The 19,519-nt window shown below is 35.9% G+C and overlaps 1 long non-coding RNA gene across 1 annotated transcript in view; it reads right to left on the bottom strand.

The window, feature by feature from the left end:
- Positions 1-19,519, bottom strand: part of LOC308345165 — a 46,570-nt gene that overhangs the window by 2,244 nt on the left and 24,807 nt on the right. Inside the window, exon 2 of the long non-coding RNA XR_013967038.1 lies at positions 17,733-17,813. This is a non-coding gene — a long non-coding RNA (uncharacterized lncRNA). The remainder of the gene's footprint in view (positions 1-17,732; positions 17,814-19,519) is intronic.

Raw genomic sequence — 19,519 nt, 5'->3', positions numbered from 1 at the left:
TGACCAGTCTGGTTGAATTTTTTCAATGAGAAAGTCATTTTTCAAGCAGTAAACATTCTTATGGATATAAAATCCATATGGAAACCTGGGCATTTTAAAGTGAATACTGGAAGGCATTCTACAAAACTATGGTCATCACTCAAGCTAGACGTTCAAATGGGTTTTATTCAAGATAATTATAGATAAACTCTATATTTTAGTTGAATGAGGCTAAGGAACAAAATTTTAGGTAGAGACAAATACTGTTGCTTTATTGGGTCTTATTAAAGTTCTTAACATTTTGTATTATACATACTGATTGCCCTGGCTGGGTAAAGGGCTTACCACATCCCTTAGGGAGCATAGATTTCCATAGTAAAACTGGGGTACTATTAGCAGACAGATAGGAATGAAGCTTGAGAAGGCAAGAAAAAAAAAATCCAATTGCTTTTTGTTTATTTTCCTTGTTTAAGTTAGAACCAATGAGGTATATGCATGAAAAATAATAGTTTACCCCACAAGTCCTTGTTATTTGAAATATTTGAAATTTCTTTTTCTTTTTCTCTTCTTCCCGATTTTCCCCTTCCCTCTCTCTTCCTTCCATCTGTCCTTCCTTTTGCCCTTTTGTCATCCCACACTTCCCCGCTCCTTCCTTACTCTTCCCTTTCTTCCTTCCTACCTTTCTTCTGTCATGACCACATTGTCATTCCAAAGCACAACACTAAAGATACAGGCCTAGTTCAAGTTGATAGTTGACACTCAGATTCAGATCAAACAACAGTTCATTTATCATGACTTTTTCAGTTTTGTAGCTTGCTACAAAGTCATTTAGGTATTTGTGAAGAATTAAGCTATTCTTTTCTTAAAATAGTAATTGTTTTTCAAAATTTAAGAGGATAGAATTTCTTTAATTTCAAGTATTCCTTCAGATATATTTCTTAAAAGTCTATGTTGTGCTGTAATAAAATTATTATAGAGTTAGAAAAAAGTATTCTTAAAAGAAAAAAATTGTGGAAATGGGTCTAAGACTGTTGATTTGTTGCTTATTGTACTCAGAGTTGGTGTTTGATATTGAATAAAGGAATATTTTCTTATATTAATATTGGTCTAAATTTACATATTGACATTAATGATACATATATCAAAGTAGTACCCCCCAAAACACTAGAAATTTTGCTTCCCCCCAATGAACAAACTGGAGAACTTGTGACATGGCAGAAAACCTTTCCCAAAGGCTGCTGTTGTGGTTGGTTTTAGAAGTTGCATTTCCCCCCACCTACTATTTGTTCTATTGTAAATTTCATGAATGGAATCCTTTCTGTTTTTCCTTTATTTCCTCCTGCAAATCACTTACTGAAAGTCCAGCTAATATTGTGCATCTTTTACATACTGGCTGAATTTGCCATATTATCATTAGATCAGAAGATGCTATATATGCATGGTTTGGGGCTTGTCTATGATTATGAATTGCTGATCCAGTAGAATCTTTCCAAAGACAACAGGCTTAACTTGATTGCAATTAAGATGATTCACATTTTTTATATCCAAGCATATATAGAGAGGGATCATTTTATACTGAAGTAATACAGTCAATGGAGCTGATTTCAAGCTATGTTTTTGAAATGCAAATGTTTATAGAGAGAGAGGTAGGAGTTCAATTAAAATTGTCAGTGAGAGGAGAAGATGGAATAGACATACTTTTCCTTATTCGTCCCGCCATGGACAACTAAAAATCCTGGGATTGAGCCCCATGTTGGACTCCCTGCTCAGCAGGGAGCCTGCTTCTCCCTCTCCCTCCTATTGCCCTCACCTCCTGCTCATACTCACGCACTCTCTCTCTCTTAAATAAATAAATAAAATCTTAAAAAAATAGAGGCATACAGGGGCAGTCAAGCTGTGCCAGCTTCCAGCTGTTCTATTTCCAGGTTACCTTCCTTAAAAAACAAACAAACAAAACTAAATATAGGAAGATTTACAAAACAAATATAGGAAGACTGAAAGATGAGAGAAGAAGGAAGACTGACTAGGAACTCAAGACCCAAGAAATGACACAGTGGTGAATTCCCTGTATTTTATTTTTGCCTCATATATCCCATATTTGGAACTAAAGAAACTGGTAACTCAGAAACACAAGTGGATATGGACCCAAAAATCCCCAACAAAAGCCTGCTCTCCTTAGCTAAGGGACCAGGATTAAGATGGTCTAGCAAGAAAGAAAAGCAGTTATTTTAGACAATAACTGCTCTACTTTAGCTAAATAACCACAGGGAAGAAAAATCTGGCCCCACCCTCATCCATGCCAGTGAACGCTAACAGAAGATTCTAGACTTCCACCATCATCAGGCTATGAGGAATGCCCCTCAACATTGGGGCAAGGTCAGAGAAACTCTAGTGTAGCATCAGGATTTTCACCACCATCCAGCAGTAACAAAGCCATCTTCCCATTCTCTGGAGTCATGTGCAGGACAATAGGATGTACTCCTTTCTCTACCAACAGGATGGTATCAGAGGATGCTTATTGGGGGGTCTGAATTCTCACCCATATCAAGCACTAATAAGGAGCCCTTTCTCTTTTCAGGAATCAACAGGGGCTGAAACAAAAACTAAAAACCCATCTAGCAGTAGTGAGGTAATGCCCACACTTCGCCTGCCACAGTGGTATAAGAAGGAGCTATAAAATTACCAGATATATGGAGGAACATTACAAAATGTTAAAATGTCAGTTCACCAAAAAGACCTAGCAATCTTAAGTGTATATGCACCAAAGAACAGAGCATCCAAATAGGGGAAACAAAAACTGATCAAACTGAAAAGAGAAATAAGTCCACTGTTACAGCTGAGGATTTCAACATCCTTCTCTCAATAATTGAGAGAAAATCAACAAAGATATAGAAGAACTCAACACTACCATCAACCCACAGGCTTGAACTGATATTCATAGAAAACTGCCCCAATACCAGCAGAATACCCATTCTTCTCAAAGATCCATGGAACTTTGCTGAAATAGATGATACCCTGGGCAGCAACACAAACTACAACACATTTAAAATAACTAAAGTTAATACAAAGTGTGTTCTTGGACCACACTAGAATCAAACTACATACCAATAGCAAAAAGATAACAGGAAAACCTCTAATCATTTAGAAACTAAACAACACATTTGTTACCATGGGTCAAAGAGAAAGTCTCAAGGAAAATTAAAAACATATATATATATATATATATTGAATTGAGTGAAAATTAACATACTGTATATCAAAATTTGTGGGTCATAGCTAATGCAGTTCTAAGGGGGAAATTTATATCACTAAATGTTTATATTAGGAGAGAGAAGAGATCTCAAATCAATAATCTACAAACAGAAGTTTGATAACTTAGAATAAGTAGACCAAATCTTCAAAAAACACAAGCTACCACAACTCACCCAATAAGAAATAGATCATGAAAATAATTGCAATAACACTAGAACCACTAAAGGAATTGAATTCATAATTTTGAAACTAATTATACAAATATTTAAAGAAAAATTAATATCCATTATATATACAATATTTAAAAAAAAAGAATAGGAACAAACATTTCCCAGTTAGTTTTATGAAGCTAATATTACTCTGATACAAAAACAAGACAAAAATAGTACAAAAATGAAAAGTACAGACTAATAACCCTCATTAACAGAATATTAGCAAATAGTATTCAGCAATATATAAAAAGAATTATATGTCATGACAAAGCAAAGTTTATTTCTGGGATGCAAGGCTAGTTTACTATTTGAAAATCAGTAATATGATATGCCATATTAACAGTCTAAAGAATAAAAATCACATAATGGTATCAGTTGGTACATAAAATGCATTTGACAAAAATTCAGTATTTATTCATGATTAAAAACTCCCAGAAAATTAGGAATAGAGGGAAAATTCCACAACTTGATAAAGTGCATTTTCAAAAGCAAAAATAAAAACCCTACAGAAAAGATAGACTTAATGATGAAAGACTGAATGCTTTCCACCTTAGATCAGGAACAATCCAAAGATTTGTGCTCTCACTGTTCCTGTTCAAAAAGTAACTGAAAATTCCAGTCAATCCATATGATAAGAAAAGGAGACAGAAACCATAGAAATCATTACACCCCCAAAAGTGAAATACTTAGGTATAATGCTAACAAAATATGTGCAAGATGAGGAAAACTACAAAACTCTGATGAAAAAGAAATAATAAAAAGAAGTAAGTGGAAAGATAGTCCATGTTTGTGAACTCAATATTGTTAAGATGTCAGTTCCCAACTGACCTATAGATTCAGTGCAATCCCAACCCAAATCTCAGAGAATTATTTGGTAGCCATCAGTAAAGTGGTTCTAAAGTTTCCATGGAGAGGCAAAAGATCCAAAAGAGCCAACACAGTATCGAAGAACAGGTTAGAGGACTAACACTACCTGACTTCAAGATTTACTATAAAACTACAGTAATCAAGATAGAGTGATATTGGTGAAAGAACAGACAAAGAGATCACTGGAACAGAATAGAGTGCCCAGAAATAGACCCACAGAAACAGAGTCAGCTGATGTTTGACAAAGAAACAAAGGCAATGCAATGGCGCAAAGATGGTCTTTTCAACAAATGTGGTGGAACAACTGGACATCCACGTGCAAAAAAAAGAATGAATCTAGACACAAGCCTTACACACTTCACAAAAAATAACTTGAAATGGATTATTGACATAAATTTAAAGTACAAAACTATAAAATTCCTAGAAGATAACATAGAAGAAAATCTAGATGATCTTGGGTGTCATTTAGGTACAACATCAAAGGCAAGATCCATGAAAACAATAATTGATGAACGGGACTGCATTAAAATTAAAACCTACTCTGCACAACGTAATACCAAGAGAATGAGAAGATAAGGCACAGACTGGGAGAAAATATTTGCAAGAGACACATCTGATAACTGTTTCCCAAAATATACAAAGAACTTGTAAAACTCCAAAATAAGAAAACAAACAACCTAATTTTAAAAATGGGTCAAAGATCTTAGAGGACATGCCACCAAGGAAGATATGTAGATAGCAAATAAGTGTATGAAAATATGCTCCATATTATATGTCATCAGGGAAGTGCTAATTAAAACAAGGAGATAACCACTATACATCAAGTAGAACGGCCAAAATCAGGAATTCTAGCATTAAATGCTGGTGAGGATGTGGAGCCATGAGAATTCTCATTCATTGCTGATGAGGATGAACTGGCACAACCCCTTTGGGAGACAATTTGGCAGTTTCTTACAAAACTAAACACACTCATGCCATACAATTCAGCAAGCACCCTCTTTGGTGTTTACCCAAAGAGTTGAAAACTTATGTCCACACAAAAACTGTACACAGATGTTTATAGCAGCTTTATTTATAATTGCACAAACTTGGAAGCAACCAAGATGTCCTTAAGGAGGTGAATGGTTAAATAAACTGTGGTACATCCAGATAATAGAATATCATTCAGTTCTAAAAAGAAATGAGCTTTCAAACCATGAAAAGAGGGATGCCTAGGTGGCTCAGTAGGTTAAGCATCTGCCTTTGGCTCAGGTCATAATCCTAGGGTCCTGGGATCTAGCTCTGCATCAGGCTCCCTGCTAAGCAGGGAGACTGCTTCTCCCTCTCTCTCTGCCTGCTGTTCCCCCTGCTTGTGCTTTCTCTGACAAAAAAAATCTTAAAAACAAAACAAAACATGAGAAAACATGGAGGAAACTTAAACATATGTTACTAAGTGAAAGAAGCCACTCTGAAAACACTACACACTGTATTATTCCAACCATATGACATCCTGTAAATTACTAACTAGGGAGATGAAAAAAAAAGTCAGCAGTTGACAGGGGTTGGGGAATAGAGAGATGAGTAGGCAGAGCACAGAGGATTTTAGGGCAGTGAAAATACTCTGCATGATAACATAATGGTGGACGCAAGTCATTACATATTTGTCCAAATCAAGAGACAGTGTAACACCAAGAGTGAACCCTAAGGTAAACTATGGATTTTGGGGTGATAATAATGTTCAGTATGTAGATTCATCTAGCATAACAAAGGTACCCACTGGTGAGGGATATTGATAATGGGTGTGGGCATGGGGTCTATGAAAAATCTCTGTGCCTTCTTCTCAATTTTTCTGTGAGTCTAAAACTGCTCTAAAAAATTAAAATCTTAAAAAAAACCCACACAGATTATAAAGGAAAAAATAAAACTGTTCATATTTGTAGAGGATATGATTGTCTCTGTAGAAAATCCCAAGGAATCTATAAACTCCTAGATTTGATAAGTGAGTTCAGCAAGATTGCAAGATAAAAGATAAGCATATAAAATTTAATTGTAGGTCTCCCACAGGTGTCAGGCATGGTCAGCCAAGGTCAGCAAGGTCAGTAAGGTCCATAGCAGTGGCAGCAGCTACAGGTGGGAAATGATGCAATGAAGATTTTTTTAATTAAAAAATAGTAAAATAAAAGTGGATTGTAATTCTGTATACTAAATGAACACACAGACATCAAAATTAAAAATACAATGCCATTTTTGTTCACTAAAAAAAATGATAGATTAAGGTATAGCTCGAACAAGCACATATGCTGAGAACTGTAGAATGCTGATGAAAGAGATCCAAAAGGATATAATTATAGAGCCATACAGTGTTTGTGAATTGAAAGTCTCAACTTAATAAAGATATCAGTTTTCCCCAAATTCCCATCGAGGTGTAACACAATTTCCATCAAAATCCCAGCGAAGTTTTTGTGCAGTGAAAGATTATTCTAAAGAAACTCCTCTTCCTGTTTTCAAGACTTATTATATAGTGATGGTAATTAAGATAGTGTGATGGAGGAGGAATACACACATAGATCAAAGCAACAGAATAAAGAATCCAGAAATAGACTTGCACAATTATACCCAAATGATTTTTGATGCTCAAAACAAGCCACAGATGAGGAAAAAAAATTTCAAGCCACATATGCGACAAGAGATGCATATCTAGAACATAGGAAGACTCAAAACTTAGTACATAAACAACTCCATTGGAAAAGTGGTAGAAACATTTCACTGGCCAGGATGCCCAGATAGCACATAAGTACATGAAAAGATGTTTAACAATATTAGCCATCAGGGAAAGGCAAATTAAAATCTCAATGAGTTAGTACTACACACCTATCAAAATGACTAAAAGCAAACAATAGTGACAACCCAAATGCTAGTAAGAATGTGGAGAAACTGGATCACTTATACATTGCTGATGGGAGTTTAAAATGATCTAGCTATTCTGGAAAACAGTTTATTGGTTTCTTAAAAACCAAACATGTAGCTGCCCTACGGCCCAGCAATTGTACTCCTGGCCATTCATCCCAAAGAAATGAAAACTTATGTTCACACAAAAACCTGTGCACAAATGTTCACAGGAGCATCATAGGTAATATAAACTGGGATGGGGGCAGATTTTGTTTAATGGATGAATGATTATAAATACTGTAGTATATTTATATCATCAACTATAACTCCGTAATAACAAGGAATTAACTACTGATACACATAACAACTTAGATAAATCTTCAAAGAATTACATTACATTAAAAAATTCCAATCCCAAGAGGTAACACCTTGTACAGTTTCATTTATATAACATTCTTAAAAATAACAAAAGTGTGGAAATGGAGAACAGATTAGTAGTTACCAGAGTTAGAAATAGGTGGGAGGGAAAGGAAGATGGGAGAGAAGTAGGTAGCGATACAAGGACAAAATGAAAGATCTTTGTGGTGATGGAAATGTGCTGCATCTTTTTTTAAATCAAGAAATCCCGATTATTTTTTGTATATTAAGATTTTTTTTAATTTAAATTCCAGTTTGTTAATATACATGTAATATTAATTTCAGGAGTGAGCTAAAGTGATTCAACACTTCCATTCCATACAACACCTGGTGCTTATTACAAGCACCCTCCTTAATTCCCATCTTCTATTTCACCCATTCCCCCCAACCTCCCTACTGGTAACCATCAGTTTGTTCTCTGTAGTTAAGAATCTGTTTCTTAGTTTGCCTTTCTCTTTCTTTTTTCCCTTTGCTCATTTGTTTTATTTCTTAAAATCATATGGTATTTCTCTTTCCCTAATTGATTTATTTCACTTAGCATTATACTCTCTAGCTCCATCTATGTTGTTGCAAATGGAAGATTTCATTCATTTTTATGGCTGAGTAATATGCCATTGTATATACATACCTCATCTCCTTTATTCATTCATCAGTCAGTGGACACTTGGGCTGTTTCCATAATTTAACTATTGTAGATAATACTGCTATAAACATTGGAATGCATGTCTCGCTTTGAATTAGTATTTTTGTTTTTCTTCGGGTAAATATATCATAGTGCAATTGCTGGATCATAGGGTAGTTCTATTTTTAAGTTTTTGAGGAACTCCCATACTGTTTTCCATAATAGTTGCATCAGTTTGCATTCCCACCAACAATGCAAGAGAGTTCCCCTTTTTCCATCTCCTTGCCAACACCTGTTGTTTCTTATATTGTTGATTTTAGCCAGCGTTAACAGGTGTAAGGTGATATCTCACTTCAGTTTTGATTTGTATTTTCCTGATGATAAGTGATGTTGAGCATTTTTTCATGTGTCTGTTGGCTATCTGTCTTTGGAGAAATGCCTGTTCATGTCTTCTGCCCATTTTTAAATTGGATTATTTGTTTTTGGGTGTTGAGTTATATAAGTTCTTTATATATTTTGTACACTAACCCTTTATTAGATATGTCATTTGCAAATGTCTACTCTCATTCCTCAGGTTGCCTTTTGGTTTACACTGATTGTTTTCTTTGCTGTACAGAAACCTTTTTTTTTTTTTTTAATGTGGTCCCAATAGTTTATTTTTGTTTAATTTCTCTTTTCCTAAGAGACATATCTAGAAAAATGTTGCTATAGCCAATGTCAGAGAAATTACCTCATGTTCTGTCTTCTAGGATTTGTATGGTTTCAGGTCTCATAGGTCTTCAATCAAATTTTGAGTTAATTTTTGTGTACGGTATAAGAAAGGGGTCCAGTTTCATTCTTTTGCATGTAGCTGTCCAGTTTTCCCAACACTGTTTGTTGAAGAGACTGTCTTTTTCCCATTGCATATTCTAGTCTCCTTTGTTGAAGATTAAATGACCATAAAATTATGGGTTTATTTCTGGGTTTTCTATTCTATTCCATTGATCTATGCATCTGTTTTTTGACAGTACCCTACTGTTTTGATTACTATAGCTTTGTAATATAACTTGAAGTCTAGAATTGTGATACCTCTAGTTTTATTTTTCTTTTTCAAGATTTCTTTGTCTATTCAGGGTCTTTTGTGGTTCCACACAAATTTTAGGATTGTTTCTTCTACATCTGTGAAAAATGTGTTGGTTTTTTGATAAGGATTGTATTAAATCTATAGATCATTTTGGGTTCTATAGATATTTTAATAATACTTACTCTTCTAAACCCATGAGCATGAAGTGTCTTTCCATTTTTTCGGGTCATCTTCAATTTCTTTCATCAGTGTTTTATAGTTTTTAGAGCACAGGTTTTTCATCTCATTGGTTCAGTTTATTCCTAGGTATTTTATTTTTTTGGTGCAATTGTAAATGGGATTGTTTTCTTAATTTCTCTTTCTGTTATTTCATTATTATTGTATAGAAATGCAACAGATTTCTGTCCTATAAGTACCGCACACTAACCGATTGCGCCACTGGAGCCGCACTGCAACAGGTTTCTGTATTGATTTTTTTTTTTTTCTTAAAGAATTTATTTATTCATTTGAGAGACAGAGATCACGAGTAAGCAGAGAGGCAGGCAGAGAGAGAGGAGGAAGCAGGCTCCCCGCGGAGCAGAGAGCCTGATGCGGGGCTCGATCCCAGGACCCTGGGATCCATGACCTGAGCTGAAGGCAGAGGCTTAACCCGCTGAGCCACCCAGGTGCCCCTCTGTATTGATTTTTGTGTCCTGCAATTTTACTAGTTTTGTATCCTGTGACTTTAGTAGCTTTTCGGTGGAGTCTTTAGTGTTCTCTATATGTAGCATCATGTCATCTGCAAATAGTGCAAGTTTTACTTCTTCCTTACCAGGAAGCCTTTTATTTCTTTCTCTTGTCTGATTGCTGTGGCTAGGACTGCCAGTACTGTGTTGCATAAAAGCAGTGAGAGTGGACATCCTTGTCTTGATTCTGGCCTTAAGGGAAAAGCTCTCGGTTTTTCCCCGTTGAATGTGATGTTCGCTGTGGGTTTTTTATATGAGGCCTTTATTATATTGAGTTATGTTCCCTCTAGACCTACTTTGTTGAGGGTTTTTATCATGAATGGAAGTTGTACTTTATCAAATGCTTTTTCAGCATCTGTTGAAATAATCATGTTTTTATCCTTTTTCTTTTTTTTTTTAAGATTATTTATTTATTTATTTGACAGACAGAGATCACAAGTAGGCAGGGAGGCAGGCAGAGAGAGAGGAAGGGAAGCAGGCTCCCTGCCAAGTAGAGAGCCCAATGCAGGGCTTGATCCCAGAACCCTGGGATCATGACCTGAGCCAAAAGCAGAGGCTTTAACCCACTGAGCCACCCAGGCACCCTGGTTTTTACCCTTTTTCTAATTGATGTCATGGATCACATTGATTGATTTGTGAATATTGAACCACCCTTGCATCCTGAGAATAAATCCCACTTGATTGTGGTGCCTTTTTTTTTTTTCTGTATTGTTGGATTCTGTTTGTTAGTATTTTGTTGAGGGTTTTCGCATCTATGTTTATTAGAGATCCTGGCCTATAGTTCTCTTTTTTTCCTATGGTATCTTTATCTGGTTTTGGTATCAGGGTAACACTTGCCTCATAGAATGAAGTTGGAAGTTTTCCTCCCTCTTTTATTTTTTTGAACAGTTTAAAAATAGATACTAACTCTTTTTTTAAATGTTTGGTAGAATTCACCTGCGAAACCATCTGGTCCTGGACTTTTGTTTTTGGAAGTTTTTTCCAAAATTTCCTTGCTGGTAATCAGTCTCTCCAAATTTTCTATTTCTTCCCGCTTCAGTTTTGATAGATTCTATGTTTTTAGGATTTATCCATTTCTTCTAGATTGTCCAGTTTGTTGGCATGCAATTTTTCACACTATTCTCTTACAATTATTTGTATTTTTCTAGTGTTGGGTTTTATTTCTCCTCTTCCATTTGTGATTTTGTTTTTTTGGGTCCTCTTTTTTTTCTTATTACTTAGTTGTTTGTTCAGTTTTTATTGATGAGTCTGGCTAGAGGTTTATCAATTTGGTTGATCTCTTCCAAGAGCCAGCTCTTAGTTTCATGGATCTGTTTTATTGTTTTTTTGGTTTCTATATCATTTATTTCTGCTCTAATCTGCCCAGTAAAAGTCACTAAAATTAAGGTTTATAAGGTCAAATTGCTACTGGAAATTACTTTACTTTCAAATTTTGGAGTGAAAATTATGTTACCTACAGGTATCTGGGGTTAGGATAATTTCCATTTAAGGTCATGTAATTTCTTGCTGTCAGTTACTTCTCCCATGCTGTATTAGAGAAATTCTTTCAATGTCATTTATAAAAGTCATTAACAGTCTGAAATGATACAGTGATAAATTCTGGATTTATAGTCAATTATGAAATACTCATAAATACTCAATTATTAACTACTCATATAAATGAACACGGTATCCTTTTTGTCTCAAAGCATATTTATTACTACTGTGTTGCCCAACAATAAATATTATATTTTTGTCAGTTTGGGAAAATATTTTCAGTGTTACTATGTTTCCATAAAATAAAACTCTAGTAAATAATGTAGCAGGAATCATAATGAACAATATCTAATAGTATTTTGCAGAAGGCATCTGTAGTGTGGTGAGCTTTTAATTAAATACAATTTTTAGTGGAACCTGAGATTACCAATGATAAATGTACTGTTGTCTTGGCATTGGGAGATTCCAGATTCACTGGATGATTATTGTATGGACTCAGACATTAAGTTTAATGTTGGAGTCAAATTACAAAAAGATAGCTATAAAGATAGAGATATAGATCTTGATTAACAGTAAGTAGACTCCTATAGGCAATGACTGATAAACTAGGATAAGTACATACTGATCCTATATACAAATAAAATAACAAGAATAATGAAAGAGTATGAAAGAGTGCCTACAATTAATACTTTAAAAATTTAGCTTTTAAAAATAATTACGGACCATTGCATTGTGGAGTTAAATAACATTAAAAGAATTTTCCACTGGGGGCGCCTGGGTGGCTCAGTGGTTAAAGCCGCTGCCTTCGGCTCAGGTCATGATCCCAGCGTCCTGGGATCGAGCCCCGCATCGGGCTCTCTGCTCAGCAGGGAGCCTGCTTCCTCCCTTCTCTCTCTGCCTGCCTCTCTGCCTACTTGTGATCTGTCTGTCAGATAAATAAATAAAATCTTTAAAAAAAAAAAAAAAAAAAAGAATTTTCCACTGGAAACAATATTTTACAGATTCTAACTATATTAAAAGATGAAAATTTTTCAACATTGGTAGGGAAATGGATGCACACACACAGTTGGTGGGAGTATTAGTTTTATCACAGATTTTTTTGGAGGGAAATTTTATAATAAATAATAAAACATAAAATTTTCCTTAGTCTTTGGCTTAGTTGTGGCTCTTGTAGAAACCCAGTGTAAAGAAACAATCATGCACAAGGATAAATAAATATGTTGACTATACATCATTTATGATCATGATTAACTAGAAATAATAAATAACAATATTTTATGCTTGGACATATTATACTATATTCACACTCTGGCATATTATACAGTCATTGAAGAAGCAGATCAATATGAATTCCTGATTTTAGGAGCAAGGGAATTACTGTTTTCCCTTTTTACTTTATATGTTCTCCTGTTATTTGAATATAGTTTCAAAAAATGTATTACTTCTGTAATTTTTAGTGTAAATTAAATGACATATATGATAGATGAATAATAGATAAATAGAAAAATAGATAATAGATAAATAGGCAATAGATAAACAGAAAAATAAATAGTAAAATAAATAGATAAATAGAACTAAAGAAAAATATATAGATAAATAGAACTAGCACTGTGAAAATTATGGAAAGATTTGCATATTTTTGTGGAAAATAAGTTTGCTAAATTAATTTTTACAATAATTTTCCAGTGAGTAAATCTTAGATACTGCTCAGCTTAAGATTTCAAAATTTTAAGTAGATCTAGGAGTGTCTATAAATGTATCCTGTCTTTAGTGGGGTTTTTCTTTAATTAATCAGTTATCAAAGACCAGTAAAATTAAAAATATTTTAATTTAGAAAATTTAAATTTAGAAAATTTAAATTTTAAAAATTTAAATCTAGAAAATTTAAATTTTAAAAATTTAATTCTAAAAAAATTTAAATTTAATCATTTTCTAAATATCTGAGAAAAAGTACTGTTACCAAAAAGAGGTGAACATGAGTAATGAATGTGTGGGCATTGAATTGGACATTGAACAATTTCCATATACAAAGCACATCTTGTATTAACAATGAAATTAAAAGTTTTTCACTATATTTAGGTTATATAAATAAATATGATTCATGTTTCAACTTGTTTATTTGGCTAAATCTTTAGAGGAAAAAGTAAGTATTTCAAAGACTGACATTAAACTCTTTACCGTATCATAGATTTCTCAGGACTTTGGGTTTCTGCCCTTAAAAAAGGGGGAGGTGGGGAGATACTAAATCAGTGGTGAGCAAACTGTTGCACAAGGTCAAATAAAAAAAAGTATTTATAGGCTATGTTTTTAGCAAGCAATAAAAATTGTATCTTTTCATATCAGGAAATGCAGTAACTCTCACTGGACTTAAGCAGTCCTTCATTAATTTGTTGTCACTTGAGGGTTTCAAAATGTTATCCAATTTTCCAAAAATGTAAATAAATGATACACACTGTAGCATCCAAGTATAATGTTGGAGCATGTACAAAATTTGTTTCTGAAAATAATTCTGAAACAAATTTATTTTGTAATCTGTGTGATGGCTAATTTTATGTGTCAACTTGGATGGGCATGGTGCCCAAATATGTGGCTGAACATTATTCTGGATATTTCTATGAGGGTGTTTTTAGAGGAGATTAACATTTAAATTGGTGGACTTTGAGTAGAGCAGATTGCCCTCCATGGTGTAAATAGACTTCATTTAATCGGTTCGAGTCTTGAAAAATAAAAGACTGAGCTCCCCAAGCATGAGAGAATTCTGCAACACTCTGAACTGAAGAGCAACACGTGCTTTCCCCTGATTTTCTAGCCTGACAGTCTTTGAACTTAAACTGTAGCATTGACTTTCTCTCTGGGTTTCCAGCCTGCTGGCCCATCCTGCAGATTTTGAACTTGACAGCTTCCATAACTGCATGAGACAATTCCTTAAAATAAATCTTTATATATATGTAAATCTCTAACACACACATACACACACACGCATGCACGCACACACATCCTATTGGTTCCGTTTCTCTGAAGAACCCTCGCTAATACAGTCTGTTTCGTTTTCTCAAAGTATATTTAATTAACTTTAAAATCATTTTCCCATTGCAAATAAATTAAACAGCAGTCCTCATGCCTCACAGTTCCACTTCAAGGTATCTCTCTGACTTAGTCAACAGCTCTCACTGATTGCTTAGTGAATCTATTCTTGAATCTTCTTTCTTTGCAGACCAAAGTGCACCCAAAGTATTAAAGACCACAGAGGTCCCAGATGGGCCAATGAACCTGACTTTTCCCTCTGACAGATTAGGCTGTACGTGGCCAGGAGGCTCAGGAAGTTCATTTTTAAGGTTTCTCCCAGAGATCACCTATAATCTATTATTCTAAATGTAACATTTACTTTAAGTTGGGTGTATAGATGATTGCACAAGTTGGAGCGAGAAACTGAGTGGTGAACACTTGAAACAATGTTGCTATTGTGGGCGCAGGATTTTAATTGGCTTTGGAAACATCGGTTTTCTCATAGTAACAATGGCTTAACTGGTCATGAAGGTGATAAACAGGGGCATTTGAGGTATTCATAGATAAAACTATGCGAGGGACCCACGGTCATAAAGCAAGGGTACAATAGCTTCCAATGTTTATCATCCTTCAAAATATAAAATTATGCTTCCTCTCATAGAATTCTAGAATTGGAAAAGATGTTATAGAGATGTTATTTCGTTTACCTCTCATTCTAGAGATTAAGAAAATAGTCAAAGAGGTCAAATTACACTTCATCAGACCTGCGAGGTCTTAAGATAAAAATGGTATATGAGGATTAGGCCCAGGAAGCCCCCAAAGACCCAAGCAAGCAGCAAAGTCTGGAGGCGTCGCCTTACGTTTCATTCACCACCATTGTACGAAGCGAGACCTCTTAACCAACGTTTACCTGTTTTGCATAGGATGCCTTACAACAGCTGACAAAGAAGGAAAAGAGCAAATTTATGAACTGTCAGCTAAGTATGAGTGTACAAGCTAAAAATGGGTTGGGACTTCACTGTAGCCACTCTCCATGGCGACCTTGAAAGACATTGGTTGGTGGAAATCGTCTCAATAGGCAGAGCTCCAGGTGGTACAACTGATATTCCTCTTTTGGCAGAAAGAAAATAGCCCAAGATTAAAATCTATGTAAATTCATAGATGACAAATAGCTTGGGAGGAAAAAGGTGGGAAGATCAGGGACAAGAAGGTCTGCAGTCAAGATTTGTGGATGGACTCATGGGAGTGGGCATGAAGTGTGGAGATCTTTGTGTTGCATGTTTGTGTCTACAAGAGAACATCTACCCTGGAACAGGCATTGAACAACCAAATAAGCAAAGTGGACAAAATGTCAGCCAGTCCATGTTAGCCAACTTTCTCTGACCCCAGTGTTTGAACACTGGGGGGAACAAAGAAACAAAGTAACTGTGGTGTCAAGGATAGAGGCTGTGTATGGGCCCAGCTATGTGATGTCCCATTTACTAAGACTGATATAACTCTTGCCACTGCTAAATGACCCAGCAGTTAGCAAGAGAGAACAGTGCTAACCCCCAAATACAGCACCATTCTTTCAAGAGGCCAACGCTTTTTGAATCTACACATATTCTAGGTATGGATTTGCCTTTCCTGTCTGAAGAACCTCAGACAGCATCATTATCCATGGGATTACAGAAAGTTTAATTGATCCACATGAATTCCAAATAACATCGCATCAGACTAAGGTGTTTTTAACCAGGGGTAATTTCCCCCCCCAGGGGACATTTGGCAAAATCTGGAGATGCAGTTGGTTGGCACAACTGAGAGGATGCTACTGACATCTAGTGGCTAGAGTCCAGAGTTGCTGCTAAACATCCTACAACATACAGCGTAATTCCCCGTGACAAAGAATTGTCTCACTCAAAATGTCAATATTCCGCTGTTCAAAACCTCTGGACTAAGAGACTCACTTTATGGCAAAGGAGGTGCAACAGTGGGCCCACAATCTGAAGAACTACAGGTCCTGTCACATACCACAGTGTCCAAAAGCAGCTGGCATTGAAGAGCAATAGAATAGCTTATATTTATCACAGATAAAGCTCAAAAATGAAACCATGCAAAGATAGGGAGTCATCTTCCAGGACCCAGGATAGACTCATATCAATGACTACTATGTGGTGCTGTGCCCCATTAGTTAGAATACATGGTGCCAGGAATCAAAGGGTGAAAGTAAGAATGACCCATAAGGAATTTCTGCTTCCTTTTTCTGAAATTCTGACCTCTTGAGTGTTCACTTGTCTTTGTTCCTAAGATGGAGAACACCCACCATGAAAACACAAAGTACGGTTTATGCCCGTGGACTTCATACTCCTCATGCCAAGGAGCCATTATCTCTTAGTACTTCTTTGCCCAGTTTCGATGGTAAATGGACAAATACAGTAGCCACAGTCTCAGAAGGGCTTAATGACTTGGGGTTTAGGTAAAAAGATATGATTTTTGGTTATCCCATGTCTTGGTAGACTAAGTCACCAATACCATCACAGGTACTATCTGTAGGAGAAGAGAATCTAGGATAGATTGTAGACTAAGGAGACAGTAACTTACCACAGCTGTAGCTGTGAGAGCTAGGGTTTTCTCTGTTAATTTTCCTCTAATAAATTTGCCCTAGGGAAAAACAATCACCACAGCCCTGGAGGAATGACGTTTAGGACTTAGGTAAAGCAAGAGGAGTGAAGACATGTAAAAGTGGACAGTAATGGCTATTGTGTTACCCTGCCCAGATTCCTCTTCCAGGAAGGAAGGACTAATTCCCCTTAATTACTGAGTGTGTTGCTGGATGATAGCTCTCAGCTCCCAATCCTCTCTGGGCTTTGTTCTCCCCTGAAGAGAGCCACAGTGCACGAGATCCTTCTTTCTCTGGAGGGCAAGATGCCTCCCAAGATTGGTTGAAGGCCAGATCCCCTTTCCCCAACTCAGGATGTATCTAAAGGGCCATTCCAACCTCAGGGCAACCCCAAGTGCATTTGTTACTGCACTCAGCTCAGTTTCTCCCTTGGCCCAACTCTGCTTACTTACCATCCTGCACAAGTGTTGATCTTGACAGCAAGTCCCCCCAAACTTTGTGTACACAAAGCTCCATCTCCCAGCCAACTTTCTGGGGAATCTGACCTGCAACATTAGTACACGCACTGTAGTCCAGGCCCTTCAAGATACAGTGAAAGCACGCTGCTTAAACGTGCCAGAGCTTTCCTTCTTCCTTGGCAGCTTACCTTCCAGGGTCTGTTCACAGACACACAGCATTCCCTTCCTTGATTTTTTTTCTTCTCTTTCATATTTGGGGAAGTTTTCTCCTAGAAGCCAGAATAGCAACTGTTAGATTGAGAACGAAAAGCACATAAAACACTGTCCTTTCTTGGGGCGCCTGGGTGGCTCAGTGGGTTAAAGCCTCTGCCTTCGGCTCAGGTCATGATCCCAGGGTCTTGGGATTGAGCCCTGCATCAGGCTCTCTGCTCCGTGGAGAGCCTGCTTTCTCCTCTCTCTCTGCTTGCCTCTCTGCCTACTTGTGATCTCTGTCTGTCAAATAAATAAATAAAATCTTAAAAAAAAAAATTAAAAAAAAAAAAACCACTGTCCTTTCTTACCTCATTTTTATCTGCAGCAAGTACCCTGTGATAAAAAGACTGAAAGGAATTGCAATTCATTTAGTCCAACAAATAATTGGCCTAAATATTTTGAAATGCAAAACTCAGCTTGATCTAGGCTCAAGTTTATCAGTGTTCCTCTTTTTTCTTCTTTCAAACATACTGACTTTATGTCAGTCTTGATTTTAATCACCTTCAAGAAGACTGTAACTTGCATTTGTTTGTCCAACAGCCGTGTCAGATTCCTATGTCTGTCATTTCTCTTGTTGTGCATAAGCCTCTATTGGGGGTGGGAGCGCGGGGTGGGGGCAGGGAACTGGCTGAAGTAAAGGATCAGGGTCAAATATTAACCTAAGAACAAGTGGATAAGCTCAGTAATATTATAACCCACTTGAAATTATAGTCAAATTCCTAATTGGCCAGATCTGAGTTCTAAATATCTCCACTCAGCAAATAAACTCAGACTATTCCCTGAAGTGCACATTTCTGTGGGAAACAATCAGAAAAAGTTAAATATAATTGGGATAATTTTGTTAAGTGCTTAATAAAATTCACCAGTGAAACCATCTGAGCCCAGCATTTTCTTGGAGGGAAGGTTTGTTTTTTTGAGATATAATTGACATGCATTATATTGGAAATTTAGGTTGTACAACATAGTAATTTAATATATGCATATTTCCAAAATGACCACTATAATGAATATAGTAACATCCATCACCACACTTAATTACACATTTTTCTTGTGATGAGAACATATAAGATCTATGTAGCAACGTACAAATATACAATACAGTATTATTAACTACAGTCACCATACTGTATGTTATTTACACAGCACTTATTTTATACCTGGAAATTTGTGCCTTTTGGTTAATTGTGACTTTTATTTAGTTAATGGGACTACTCCATTTTTTTCTTTCTTTTATCAGTTTTGTTTGGTGTTTTTCTCAAAAAAAATGTTTACCCTTTTCATCTGATTTGTTTAATTTTTTTCATAAAACTTATCACAGTATTTAATGTTTCATTTTTTTCTTGTATAGTCAAATTTTCACCTGCATCATTTACCATCAGCCAAAAACTTCCTCTAGCGTTTCTTGTAGTGCATGTCTGCTGCAGAGTAATACTTCCCCAGGTTAACAGGTTTATATTTTTTCTTTAGTGAGTTTAAAGATGTCATTCCAGTGTCTTCTGACTTTCACTGTTTCTGATGAGGGGTCAGCTATCTTACTGTGGATTCTTATATTTAAGGTATATTTTCTTCCTGTTCTTCTTATGTGCTATTTGATGTTGACTCTCAGCAGCTTAACATCATGTGCCTGTAGGGTTTTTCCCTCTGCTTGATGTTTACTTAGATTCTTATAATTATGAGTGGATTTTTAAATAAAATTTTGAAAATTTCCTACCAATTTTCCCCC

This window comes from Martes martes (genome assembly GCF_963455335.1).
Source record: "Martes martes genome assembly, chromosome: 6".
Taxonomy (NCBI): domain Eukaryota; kingdom Metazoa; phylum Chordata; class Mammalia; order Carnivora; family Mustelidae; genus Martes; species Martes martes.
This window is presented reverse-complemented; position numbering and strand designations above follow the sequence as displayed.